Source organism: Tachypleus tridentatus, chromosome 4, assembly GCF_004210375.1.
Source record: "Tachypleus tridentatus isolate NWPU-2018 chromosome 4, ASM421037v1, whole genome shotgun sequence".
NCBI lineage: Eukaryota > Metazoa > Arthropoda > Merostomata > Xiphosura > Limulidae > Tachypleus > Tachypleus tridentatus.
Genome location: NC_134828.1, coordinates 36,382,744 through 36,398,075, shown reverse-complemented (window position 1 = coordinate 36,398,075; position 15,332 = coordinate 36,382,744). Strand labels below are relative to the sequence as shown.

The following is a 15,332-nucleotide window of genomic DNA, read 5'->3' as shown; positions in this document are numbered from 1 at the left end:
AATATATTTTTCATACATATATGCACATTATTTCAAGTTGCTCTCTACTATTTGTTTTCTATTCATTCCATATTTCTGATGATTCTTTTGGGAAATATATTAACAAAGCAGCTCTTACAGAAAACTTATAAATACTATAACATATTTATCTATAATTTTCTTGTTTTATCAACTTTTTGATGTGTAGGATTTGGTTAAATATATAAGTTATAAATTATTCCTTTCTTTAAGTTTCATGCCCTCCTGGAGAGTTCAGAAGTAAACAACAAGAAGAACGTGTTCCTGTCCCAAGGACCGTCACAGTGGTTATTTTGGATCCTGCAAATGTTCGGCTTGTCCAGAAAGACGATTTACAAACCCTGGACCCTCTTTACGGGATGTATGTAAATGTAAGTTTTATCAGATACTTACCATGAACACTATGAACAACTTTATCTCAGTTAGATTTAGAAACTATATTGCTGCCAGTGCTCAACTCTCAAATAGCTTTAGAACTTCTAGTCAGTATCATTAACAAGTAATGTTATTTTTGTAGTTTAATATTATACACTTCTCATACACAGAGTAAAGATATGAACTTTATACCAAGTTCAGGCAATTTACCTGTTTCTATTATTTAGACAAATTATTTTGCTATAATTTTATTCTTTGGTATCCATAATTTTTTTTGAAACAGACGTTTGACTGGTTTTTGTTTAGATGTTCGTTATCAGTTACCTTTAAGGTTTTATCTTCTCTTATTTTTTGTTGGTCTTATTGTCACTTCTGTTATTTTTATTATCACCGTTTGTTCTCCGACCTTCCTCTTTGTTGTATAACATACATTTATCTTATCTAGCGATCTGAATTATACGTTCTCACAATACAGAATGTAAAATACAGCAGAGTGTTGTTGTATTTGCAAGTTATGGCCATCTTATATCTGAATAAATACAAAAACGTTTCAAAATAAAAATATTCTTGTGTTATGGTTGACAACGACATAAAAGTGTCTTTTAAAAGTTTTGTTAAAGTTTTAATTTACTGGAGTACAGTATATTTTATACTTTTAACGACCATGAACTCCAGAAAAATAAATAACAATCTGCTTAAAATTTCGTTTCTACCTTTTTTTTTTTCAGGAAATATCATTCATAAGAAGAATATTCAATAACATGTGAAACATACATTTATTTATTGAAACAAGCCTCATTTGACAATTATTAAAATAATTTTAGCATACGAATTAAATGAATTCAAATGTTTGTGATAAAATTACATTTATCTCTAGATGTCACCTCCTCCCCAACTCCCCTTAATCAAGGGATCGCGGATTCGAATCCCAGTCACATCAAACATTCTTGTTCTTTAGCCATAATGGGGTTACAAAGTTACGGTCAATCCCACTATTCGTTGGTAAAAGAGTTGCCCAAGAGTTGGCGGTGGGTGGTGATGACTAGCTGCCTTCCCTCTAGTCGTACACTGCTAAATTAGGGATGGCTAGCGCAGATAGCCCGAGTATAGCCTTGCGCGAAATTTAAAACAAAGAAATCTGACTTTAGCATTAGGCCTCTCAAAACATTTGACATCCTAAATAATGACCCTCTCTTAACGGCTTCACAGGGAAAATAGTAATATCCTTTTCAGGGATATAATCGCCTGAAAACAGGTGCGGTAATTCGAAGCTCAGAAGAGTGCCCAGAATGGTAATTGTTATGAAACATGTCTTCTCAGGCCGAATTAAAGCATATGCACACATTTTGTGTTATAGCATATGGTTCCCAGATGAATTGACAAGGAGGAAACACACGAGATCAGTTCCCCCATATTTTAAATTTACTGGTACTTCCCCGAAATTCTTGCTAGGTTTATTAACATAGTTATTATAGTGCCTATCACTCGTAATCACACTGAATTAGAATTTTAAAATTCTGATATTAAATTATATACTTTTCACTCATTCTTTCAGTAAACTGATGTGCAAATTACAACTTTTTGAATACAAAATTTGTATTAAAACAAAATAGGTTTGATCCATGTTGTTTTTATGTTAGTTTAATGAATTTATTTATTGTACGAAATAATTTGTTTTCATTGTGCAAAGTAGATGTTTTGATGAGGTGAAGAGTTCGCTCCCCAGTGGATTTATACACTGAAAACCCCGTATGTACACTGAAAACCCCGTATGTACAGAGCACAGCTAGCTTGTTATCTAACTTTGTACATAACTATAGAGAAACAAACGGAGGGAACGCTTATTTTTTTATCAATATCCAAAGGAATTTCTATCTAGTTTTAGGTAGCCAGTGTTTAACTTTATCATTGTAGTCTTATAATCGAAATGATAAAAAACCAGTTTTGGGTTGACAACATTTAAAGTCAGTTAACACTTAACATTAAATAACTATGTTCATGGAGTTATTGTTTTAATGAAAGTCTCCCGATGGGACAGCGGTAAGTCTATGGATTTACAACGCTCAAATTAGGAGTTCGATTGCCCTCGGTGGACACAGGAAATAGCCCGATGTGGTTTTGTTATAAAAAAACTATGTGTATTTGATCATTCGAAAAACTTGTCATTCTCTACAGTTAATTAGAAAGTTAAGTTCTTGTTTTCTACTCTAAGTAAGTTGTTAAATCTATTAGACAAAAGTGAAAGAAGATTATCTCATACTTACAGTTTGTGGTCCTTACATATAGTTTTCAGATTTTCATGTATTACACGTGGACTGATATTAATAAGTACAATAAGTACAGTTCTATGTAATAATTTGTCTAAACATTTTCAAGATATCTCTTATTGTAGCTGTATTAATATCAGTCCACGTGTAATAAATGAAAATCTGATAACTTTGCATTGGGACCTCAAACTCTAAGTGTGAGGTAATCTTTCACTTTTGTCTAACAGATTTGATAGCTTACTTAGAGTAGAAAGCGAGAACTGAACTTTCTATTTGCGGTCATAAACAGTGCTTGTACTGACTTAGCTAATTTCAATCCACTGTTTTCCACTGTAAAAGCTGACTACTGTCAATTATCCTGAATTGTGTCATTGAAAACTAACATCTCAGCTCTTGTTTTATATATATAATTTGTTTTTCTCTGATATGTATTGATATATTTGCGATACTTACCAATGATCTGAATACTTTTCTCATCATGGTATTCAGTTGGTTTTGTTAAATAATTCATATTATTCATTTGTTCACCTACAAAGTAAATAATTTCTCTCGAGATTTATCTCTGCTGATCGAACTGTTGTTACTGCACCAAATAAGAATTTTAAAACATTCCCATCTACGTTAATTAAACTGTGTTTTTATCGATTTCGTTCACAAAACGATACGTTATCTTATATATAATTTAATTCTAATGATAATTGAACTGTCTTATCTTGATATGATATTTTTTAACAACCGTCTAATACTAGCTGCGTTACGCTTAGTATTCTCAGAATATTTTATAAATTAAAAAATATTGTATATTAAAATTATCATCTTCAAATTATAATACATCGAACAAGATTTATTGATGTTTATTAATATAGATATAAAAGTGTTTCTTTATGTTGGTTTAACGTGTGTTTGCCCTTGTATTACAAGGAATTATTTGGTTTATCGTCTAATGATGTTGGATTCTCTGTTTGGAATTTAAAACTTACGTGTTGTATATTTATTTGAGTTTCAGTGTTCAATTTAAAAAGTGAGATTCTATTTTTTTGTGTTACATGAAAGTTGTTTTGAGTTTTGGGCTTGTTTCTCCGACATAAAATACGTGGAAGTTGCCATAGTGTATTTTATAAGTGACAGTATTGTATTTGCTTTATTTTTAGAAAAATTTAGGTATTTTGTTTATTGTATTTGTTGTTATTGACTAGGTGAGTATCGCGTTGTTGATTGAGGTTTCTCTACATCACCGTTATTTCAAATCTCATTCGTAATCGCTTTATAACCTACAAACGTCGAATTATATATGAGTTTTGTAATAAAAAAGGTTTAAGTTACCCATTTATTATCAAAATTTATTAGCTTCAAGTGGATTCCTCAGAAATATAAATGCATAAAATAGATTATTACAATGAATTATTACTTTAGAGATAACATGAAATCAGTTTCTCTTAATTTTCATGAGAGGAAGTGTTGATGTTGAAGTATGGTATGAATAAGTATTGGTAAACATGTCGACATATTATTATTATTATAAATGTTACCATCAATGTTACACATTCTAAAGATAAACCCCAGGACCCTTTGTTTGTCCATATACTGGTCCAACTACTCCAGTAATGGGTGATATTGCCCAACTCCAAGGTGCTAAGTGGGTCGACATATTATTTGAAGATGTTGATATTGACAGCTGTATTATACTCTTGGATGATGCATCACATTCCATCAGTTGATGCTAAAGATGTCCTAAAAAAGAGCTATTTCAGGGTAGTGATGAAGACGAACTCGTAATCTTATTGGCACTCGTATTGTAAACATACACTATCAATGACAGGCTGCCACTGATGTTCATAACAATAATACTTTACAGTTTATAGGGATTAGTAAGCCATACCAAAACAGTTTTGAAAAAGCAACCTGACAAATAATGTGACTCAATCTCATATAAAATAGCGGTAGAACAGAATTTATCAGAACTACTTTATGACACAGATTAACATTTCGTAAATGGTGTGATGCAACCGAAAATTGTTTGTTTTTAGGAAAGGTATGGAACAGATCTTTCCAATGTAAATATTTATATGCTCGAATCATTAAAAGATATTCAAATGAGAATATAAATTTTTTGAAACAAAGATATTTATTGTACTTGAGAGCATCGAAAAAATAATTTTGGTTCATCAGAACAATTTGGAAATAGACCTGCAACAAGCCATACGAACACAAATGTAAAAGATAAAAACCGCCTAAGTGTCCCAGGCTACAGTACGTAAAAAAAAATATCTCAGTATAGGAACGAGATAAACCGGTGAGCAATTAAATAGATATGCATGTTTTTGTACACAGACATACCATTCAAGTCACTGATGTAGTAACTATGGATTTCTGTGTGATCAGAGACTAGATGGATTATGCAAAACCTGTATAGAGAAGTGGTGAGGCTCCAAAGTTATTTTGATATAATGAACTCAACTTCTGTATACTGAAGAAAAATCTTATGAACTGTAAAGAAACAAATCATATCTACAAAGTGTTTTAATAACGTATTATGAATAAACAATATTTAAAATTTACAGCGAAAGGTGTTATATCCCAATATTGTTTATCTTGATAAATTCACAAAAAATGAAGTATTAACTTTTATATTAACTTCAAATGAAACATTTACTCGGAATGCATTTCATGCAACTTCTGCATTATATGGATATTATTTGATATTTTGTTGTTTGTAAGACACAATCATATACTGATCATTTTACCAACATAATATTCCCAAAATAACCTGTACTTTCATAACTGATATAAACATAAACAGTGACAACAGTTTATCTGTTAGAAATAAGAATTTTGCAAGGGAAACACCAACAGAAATCAAATGTATCTATAGATATAACGTAATATATAAAAAGATCGTGTGTAATTTAATAAATTTCCAAGTTTGTGTGATTAGTTTCATTAGTTAACTTAATTATGAAGAACATAAAGAAACAAAAGTCTACTGTTAAGAAACTCTTTTGACTCGTTTTATTTTTCTCACTAAAGTAACATTTATGTTGTTATTTTACAGAGTGAGTCATAATTAATATTATAACTAGTGCGTCGTGCTCATTGTGAAAACCTTAAAATTCAAACGGTGACACAAAACGTGCTAAAAAATATTAACTCTCTGTTGTTTTTCCCAGTGTATGTTCCAGCTGAGAACCTCAACTGTACTCGAGGATACCGAAGAGATGCTGGCAGGTGTTGTAAGTATATGTGACACTCAATTACTTTAAACTGTTCATATTAATCACAAATAGATGAAAGACTTTTATAAATATTGAATTTTAGTTCAGCAAATACGTTTTTTGATACTAAAGACATTGTTAGAACAATAAAAAATTTACACTGGGTAAATAAATGCTTAGCTATGTACTTTTAACACTTTTAGATCTACGTCCTCCTGGTCACTATGACAATGGATTCCAAACTTACTGCCTGCCGTGCCCATGAGGGACTTACATGACATCTTTTACTGCTGACGCCTGTGTAGCTTGTCTTGAAGACGAAATTACTGATGAAGATGGAGCTGATGTGTCCGTCACATTATTACTGAAAAGACCTAAAGATATTTAACTAAAACAGTATATGTCCCAAAACATAACTTAAATCTATGTTTATTTTGTGTACATTATGTCGTTTTTGTAATTAAAGAAAGTAATTTGTCCAAATACAAAACAAATGTTTTAATATAAGATTATAATTATATTGGATTATTAAAACGTTAGCACCGTGTTAATGTCAAACACATTCAGAACCATATACTTCACTGATAAAAAAGTTTAAGTTTCTCGATTTAATACATTGATATGCGTAGTTTTCTAATCCACCATCAACCCACGATGAGATGTGATCTTCATCAAATTCATCCGTAAAATCTATGAGAAACTATCCCAGAGGTGGATCGTTAGTTCCAACTGATTATGAACGATACTACACCACACAATACAGACAGAACTAACTTTCCAATGTGTTGCGCAATTTCAGATGGTGTGAGAAGTAGCGAGTCAGCTGTAAAGATGTTAGTCACTCTGAGGAAAATATTCATGTTTGCGCTTCCAGTGGGGAGAAATAACTCCATCATTGATAAGGGCAACATCAGTAATAATCTTGGCTGGATCACGCATTAATGTACAATATTTTTTAACAAATGCTACAACATCAACTGGGTGGTATCCATGACAGTAGCACTCACTAAACTTTTAGACATTGTTTTGTTCCGTACAGAATAAGCTACCCTTTAATTAAGAAGTTGTTTTTCTAAACCACTCACGGTATATCTATTGTTAATCCCTTTTGATTCCCCAATAAAATCAAGCCACCGTATACTGACTGACCTTATGTGTCATATCCACGGTTGAGGATCAGAGCGATTTGTAATGAAGGACTAGAGTTACTCGTTTATATAACCGTACACGTGAAACAATGCTGGTGTACATAAGAGGGAATTATCATACGTTGATAAACATCTTGTCCTTGAATTAGATAAAGTACTATCGGAATGTGTTGTTATCGGAACGATATATGTGAATAAAAAATTTAGTTATCGGTTGGTTATGTACATATGTTTTAAACCTGTATAAAAATTCAGTGATAAAATATCTTAAAATTTGAGGTTCAATATCGAAATATTTTCTGTACATCTGTTTCTAGAAAGCAAGGATGTAACTTTCCTCCTGTTACTATCGATGCCATTCCAGGAATTTCTTGGCTGACATGGTGCCTTATGAATAAAGTCTGATGTTTGGTATGAGTCTCTGGCAGTTATCTATGGTTCTTCTGTGTAACAAATATGGGAAATATGAAAAATATAAGTTTTATCAGATACTTACCATGAACACTATGAACAACTTTATCTCAGTTAGATTTAGAAACTATATTGCTGCCAGTGCTCAACTCTCAAATAGCTTTAGAACTTCTAGTCAGTATCATTAACAAGTAATGTTATTTTTGTAGTTTAATATTATACACTTCTCATACACAGAGTAAAGATATGAACTTTATACCAAGTTCAGGCAATTTACCTGTTTCTATTATTTAGACAAATTATTTTGCTATAATTTTATTCTTTGGTATCCATAATTTTTTTTGAAACAGACGTTTGACTGGTTTTTTGTTTAGATGTTCGTTATCAGTTACCTTTAAGGTTTTATCTTCTCTTATTTTTTTGTTGGTCTTATTGTCACTTCTGTTATTTTTATTATCACCGTTTGTTCTCCGACCTTCCTCTTTGTTGTATAACATACATTTATCTTATCTAGCGATCTGAATTATACGTTCTCACAATACAGAATGTAAAATACAGCAGAGTGTTGTTGTATTTGCAAGTTATGGCCATCTTATATCTGAATAAATACAAAAACGTTTCAAAATAAAAATATTCTTGTGTTATGGTTGACAACGACATAAAAGTGTCTTTTAAAAGTTTTGTTAAAGTTTTAATTTACTGGAGTACAGTATATTTTATACTTTTAACGACCATGAACTCCAGAAAAAATAAATAACAATCTGCTTAAAATTTCGTTTCTACCTTTTTTTTTTTCAGGAAATATCATTCATAAGAAGAATATTCAATAACATGTGAAACATACATTTATTTATTGAAACAAGCCTCATTTGACAATTATTAAAATAATTTTTAGCATACGAATTAAATGAATTCAAATGTTTGTGATAAAAATTACATTTATCTCTAGATGTCACCTCCTCCCCCAACTCCCCCCTTAATCAAGGGATCGCGGATTCGAATCCCAGTCACATCAAACATTCTTGTTCTTTTAGCCATAATGGGGTTACAAAGTTACGGTCAATCCCACTATTCGTTGGTAAAAGAGTTGCCCAAGAGTTGGCGGTGGGTGGTGATGACTAGCTGCCTTCCCTCTAGTCGTACACTGCTAAATTAGGGATGGCTAGCGCAGATAGCCCGAGTATAGCCTTGCGCGAAATTTAAAACAAAGAAATCTGACTTTTAGCATTAGGCCTCTCAAAACATTTGACATCCTAAATAATGACCCTCTCTTAACGGCTTCACAGGGAAAATAGTAATATCCTTTTTCAGGGATATAATCGCCTGAAAACAGGTGCGGTAATTCCGAAGCTCAGAAGAGTGCCCAGAATGGTAATTGTTATGAAACATGTCTTCTCAGGCCGAATTAAAGCATATGCACACATTTTGTGTTATAGCATATGGTTCCCAGATGAATTGACAAGGAGGAAACACACGAGATCAGTTCCCCCATATTTTAAATTTACTGGTACTTCCCCGAAATTCTTGCTAGGTTTATTAACATAGTTATTATAGTGCCTATCACTCGTAATCACACTGAATTAGAATTTTAAAATTCTGATATTAAATTATATACTTTTCACTCATTCTTTCAGTAAACTGATGTGCAAATTACAACTTTTTGAATACAAAATTTGTATTAAAACAAAATAGGTTTGATCCATGTTGTTTTTATGTTAGTTTAATGAATTTATTTATTGTACGAAATAATTTGTTTTCATTGTGCAAAGTAGATGTTTTGATGAGGTGAAGAGTTCGCTCCCCAGTGGATTTATACACTGAAAACCCCGTATGTACACTGAAAACCCCGTATGTACAGAGCACAGCTAGCTTGTTATCTAACTTTGTACATAACTATAGAGAAACAAACGGAGGGAACGCTTATTTTTTTATCAATATCCAAAGGAATTTCTATCTAGTTTTAGGTAGCCAGTGTTTAACTTTATCATTGTAGTCTTATAATCGAAATGATAAAAAACCAGTTTTGGGTTGACAACATTTAAAGTCAGTTAACACTTAACATTAAATAACTATGTTCATGGAGTTATTGTTTTAATGAAAGTCTCCCGATGGGACAGCGGTAAGTCTATGGATTTACAACGCTCAAATTAGGAGTTCGATTGCCCTCGGTGGACACAGGAAATAGCCCGATGTGGTTTTGTTATAAAAAAACTATGTGTATTTGATCATTCGAAAAGCTTTTCATTCTCTACAGTTAATTAGAAAGTTAAGTTCTTGTTTTCTACTCTAAGTAAGTTGTCAAATCTATTAGACAAAAGTGAAAGAAGATTATCTCATACTTACAGTTTGTGGTCCTTACATATAGTTTTCAGATTTTCATGTATTACACGTGGACTGATATTAATAAGTACAATAAGTACAGTTCTATGTAATAATTTGTCTAAACATTTTCAAGATATCTCTTATTGTAGCTGTATTAATATCAGTCCACGTGTAATAAATGAAAATCTGATAACTTTGCATTGGGACCTCAAACTCTAAGTGTGAGGTAATCTTTCACTTTTGTCCAACAGATTTGATAGCTTACTTAGAGTAGAAAGCGAGAACTGAACTTTCTATTTGCGGTCATAAACAGTGCTTGTACTGACTTAGCTAATTTCAATCCACTGTTTTCCACTGTAAAGCTGACTACTGTCAATTATCCTGAATTGTGTCATTGAAAACTAACATCTCAGCTCTTGTTTTATATATATAATTTGTTTTTCTCTGATATGTATTGATATATTTGCGATACTTACCAATGATCTGAATACTTTTCTCATCATGGTATTCAGTTGGTTTTGTTAAATAATTCATATTATTCATTTGTTCACCTACAAAGTAAATAATTTCTCTCGAGATTTATCTCTGCTGATCGAACTGTTGTTACTGCACCAAATAAGAATTTTAAAACATTCCCATCTACGTTAATTAAACTGTGTTTTTATCGATTTCGTTCACAAAACGATACGTTATCTTATATATAATTTAATTCTAATGATAATTGAACTGTCTTATCTTGATATGATATTTTTAACAACCGTCTAATACTAGCTGCGTTACGCTTAGTATTCTCAGAATATTTTATAAATTAAAAAATATTGTATATTAAAATTATCATCTTCAAATTATAATACATCGAACAAGATTTATTGATGTTTATTAATATAGATATAAAAGTGTTTCTTTATGTTGGTTTAACGTGTGTTTGCCCTTGTATTACAAGGAATTATTTGGTTTATCGTCTAATGATGTTGGATTCTCTGTTTGGAATTTAAAACTTACGTGTTGTATATTTATTTGAGTTTCAGTGTTCAATTTAAAAGTGAGATTCTATTTTTTGTGTTACATGAAAGTTGTTTTGAGTTTTGGGCTTGTTTCTCCGACATAAAATACGTGGAAGTTGCCATAGTGTATTTTATAAGTGACAGTATTGTATTTGCTTTATTTTTAGAAAAATTTAGGTATTTTGTTTATTGTATTTGTTGTTATTGACTAGGTGAGTATCGCGTTGTTGATTGAGGTTTCTCTACATCACCGTTATTTCAAATCTCATTCGTAATCGCTTTATAACCTACAAACGTCGAATTATATATGAGTTTTGTAATAAAAAGGTTTAAGTTACCCATTTATTATCAAAATTTATTAGCTTCAAGTGGATTCCTCAGAAATATAAATGCATAAAATAGATTATTACAATGAATTATTACTTTAGAGATAACATGAAATCAGTTTCTCTTAATTTTCATGAGAGGAAGTGTTGATGTTGAAGTATGGTATGAATAAGTATTGGTAAACATGTTGACATATTATTATTATAAATGTTACCATCAATGTTACAAATTCTAAAGATAAACCCCAGGACCCTTTGTTTGTCCATATACTGGTCCAACTACTCCAGTAATGGGTGATATTGCCCAACCCAAGGTGCTAAGTGGGTCGACATATTATTTGAAGATGTTGATATTGACAGCTGTATTATACTCTTGGATGATGCATCACATTCCATCAGTTGATGCTAAAGATGTCCTAAAAAGAGCTATTTCAGGGTAGTGATGAAGACGAACTCGTAATCTTATTGGCACTCGTATTGTAAACATACACTATCAATGACAGGCTGCCACTGATGTTCATAACAATAATACTTTACAGTTTATAGGGATTAGTAAGCCATACCAAAACAGTTTTGAAAAAGCAACCTGACAAATAATGTGACTCAATCTCATATAAAATAGCGGTAGAACAGAATTTATCAGAACTACTTTATGACACAGATTAACATTTCGTAAATGGTGTGATGCAACCGAAAATTGTTTGTTTTTAGGAAAGGTATGGAACAGATCTTTCCAATGTAAATATTTATATGCTCGAATCATTAAAAGATATTCAAATGAGAATATAAATTTTTTGAAACAAAGATATTTATTGTACTTGAGAGCATCGAAAAAATAATTTTGGTTCATCAGAACAATTTGGAAATAGACCTGCAACAAGCCATACGAACACAAATGTAAAGATAAAACCGCCTAAGTGTCCCAGGCTACAGTACGTAAAAAAAAATATCTCAGTATAGGAACGAGATAAACCGGTGAGCAATTAAATAGATATGCATGTTTTTGTACACAGACATACCATTCAAGTCACTGATGTAGTAACTATGGATTTCTGTGTGATCAGAGACTAGATGGATTATGCAAAACCTGTATAGAGAAGTGGTGAGGCTCCAAAGTTATTTTGATATAATGAACTCAACTTCTGTATACTGAAGAAAAATCTTATGAACTGTAAAGAAACAAATCATATCTACAAAGTGTTTTAATAACGTATTATGAATAAACAATATTTAAAATTTACAGCGAAAGGTGTTATATCCCAATATCGTTTATCTTGATAAATTCACAAAAATGAAGTATTAACTTTTATATTAACTTCAAATGAAACATTTACTCGGAATGCATTTCATGCAACTTCTGCATTATATGGATATTATTTGATATTTTGTTGTTTGTAAGACACAATCATATACTGATCATTTTACCAACATAATATTCCCAAAATAACCTGTACTTTCATAACTGATATAAACATAAACAGTGACAACAGTTTATCTGTTAGAAATAAGAATTTTGCAAGGGAAACACCAACAGAAATCAAATGTATCTATAGATATAACGTAATATATAAAAAGATCGTGTGTAATTTAATAAATTTCCAAGTTTGTGTGATTAGTTTCATTAGTTAACTTAATTATGAAGAACATAAAGAAACAAAAGTCTACTGTTAAGAAACTCTTTTGACTCGTTTTATTTTTCTCACTAAAGTAACATTTATGTTGTTATTTTACAGAGTGAGTCATAATTAATATTATAACTAGTGCGTCGTGCTCATTGTGAAAAACCTTAAAATTCAAACGGTGACACAAAACGTGCTAAAAAATATTAACTCTCTGTTGTTTTTCCCAGTGTATGTTCCAGCTGAGAACCTCAACTGTACTCGAGGATACCGAAGAGATGCTGGCAGGTGTTGTAAGTATATGTGACACTCAATTACTTTAAACTGTTCATATTAATCACAAATAGATGAAAGACTTTTATAAATATTGAATTTTAGTTCAGCAAATACGTTTTTTGATACTAAAGACATTGTTAGAACAATAAAAATTAACACTGGGTAAATAAATGCTTAGCTATGTACTTTTAACGCTTTTAGATCTACGTCCTCCTGGTCACTATGACAATGGATTCCAAACTTACTGCCTGCCGTGCCCATGAGGGACTTACATGACATCTTTTTACTGCTGACGCCTGTGTAGCTTGTCTTGAAGACGAAATTACTGATGAAGATGGAGCTGATGTGTCCGTCACATTATTACTGAAAAGACCTAAAGATATTTAACTAAAACAGTATATGTCCCAAAACATAACTTAAATCTATGTTTATTTTGTGTACATTATGTCGTTTTTGTAATTAAAGAAAGTAATTTGTCCAAATACAAAACAAATGTTTTAATATAAGATTATAATTATATTGGATTATTAAAACGTTAGCACCGTGTTAATGTCAAACACATTCAGAACCATATACTTCACTGATAAAAAGTTTAAGTTTCTCGATTTAATACATTGATATGCGTAGTTTTCTAATCCACCATCAACCCACGATGAGATGTGATCTTCATCAAATTCATCCGTAAAATCTATGAGAAACTATCCCAGAGGTGGATCGTTAGTTCCAACTGATTATGAACGATACTACACCACACAATACAGACAGAACTAACTTTCCAATGTGTTGCGCAATTTCAGATGGTGTGAGAAGTAGCGAGTCAGCTGTAAAGATGTTAGTCACTCTGAGGAAAATATTCATGTTTGCGCTTCCAGTGGGGAGAAATAACTCCATCATTGATAAGGGCAACATCAGTAATAATCTTGGCTGGATCACGCATTAATGTACAATATTTTTTAACAAATGCTACAACATCAACTGGGTGGTATCCATGACAGTAGCACTCACTAAACTTTTAGACATTGTTTTGTTCCGTACAGAATAAGCTACCCTTTAATTAAGAAGTTGTTTTCTAAACCACTCACGGTATATCTATTGTTAATCCTTTTGATTCCCCAATAAAATCAAGCCACCGTATACTGACTGACCTTATGTGTCATATCCACGGTTGAGGATCAGAGCGATTTGTAATGAAGGACTAGAGTTACTCGTTTATATAACCGTACACGTGAAACAATGCTGGTGTACATAAGAGGGAATTATCATACGTTGATAAACATCTTGTCCTTGAATTAGATAAAGTACTATCGGAATGTGTTGTTATCGGAACGATATATGTGAATAAAAAATTTAGTTATCGGTTGGTTATGTACATATGTTTTAAACCTGTATAAAAATTCAGTGATAAAATATCTTAAAATTTGAGGTTCAATATCGAAATATTTTCTGTACATCTGTTTCTAGAAAGCAAGGATGTAACTTTCCTCCTGTTACTATCGATGCCATTCCAGGAATTTCTTGGCTGACATGGTGCCTTATGAATAAAGTCTGATGTTTGGTATGAGTCTCTGGCAGTTATCTATGGTTCTTCTGTGTAACAAATATGGGAAATATTCCTTCTATAATTTTAGTAGGCCAAAGGTTTTTGAGAACACAGCTAAAGCTACAGGAATAAAACTGAGGTTGTTAATGATCCCAAACTTGAGCTATTTTATCTCCACTGAATAAGATATTTGGCTTCGTGTAGTTTTGTGCTTAACGTCAAACAAACAAGCTTTATATCCTTCAAACTGTTTTTCCTTACCGTCAAATTCATGGGCCAATTAGTAATAAATTCCATATCTTCCTTTATTTATATCAAAATAATATTTTTGTGAAATATCTGTAACATCTCTAAACTGAAGAATATACCAATGATTTGGTTCTATGAACGTAAAATTTACAGCCTTCATACTTAATTTTCCACACCAATAATTATCTGCAAATCGTTGTTTTATTGGTTTCTTCAAGATTTTGAAATAATATCTGTATTGATAAAACCTGAGATGATAGAGTTTGAGTTTTATCTATAATTTGTAACTGTTATAACAGCCTGATTTGAAAAATCAGCTGAAATCTATAGTTATTGACCTTCTGTAGAAATGTTAGAGTAATATACAACATAATAGGTAGAGCAATGATGATCGTTTAATTATGCAAATCCTTTATCATAATTCGAGCAATTCAAACTTAAGCCAAGTTAACCTTTCAACGTACTTTTGATCGTGCCTATGAGAAGAACAAATAACAGAAAAACGGCCAGACTGATCACCATTAGAACGAGAACACTTGACCCTTGATATATACCCCCAAAAATG

The 15,332-nt window shown here is 31.6% G+C and overlaps 2 long non-coding RNA genes across 2 annotated transcripts; both read left to right on the top strand.

Moving 5' to 3' along the window:
* The first annotated feature begins 2,159 nt into the window (after positions 1–2,159).
* LOC143248842 (uncharacterized) lies at positions 2,160–7,353 on the top strand. The gene is made up of 3 exons (XR_013027213.1): positions 2,160–2,433; positions 5,828–5,890; positions 6,076–7,353. It is a non-coding gene; the product is annotated as an uncharacterized LOC143248842 (long non-coding RNA).
* A 1,923-nt stretch (positions 7,354–9,276) lies between these two features.
* On the top strand, positions 9,277–13,259 carry LOC143248303 (uncharacterized). The gene is made up of 3 exons (XR_013026887.1): positions 9,277–9,550; positions 12,933–12,995; positions 13,180–13,259. It is a non-coding gene; the product is annotated as an uncharacterized LOC143248303 (long non-coding RNA).
* The last annotated feature ends 2,073 nt before the right edge of the window (positions 13,260–15,332 follow it).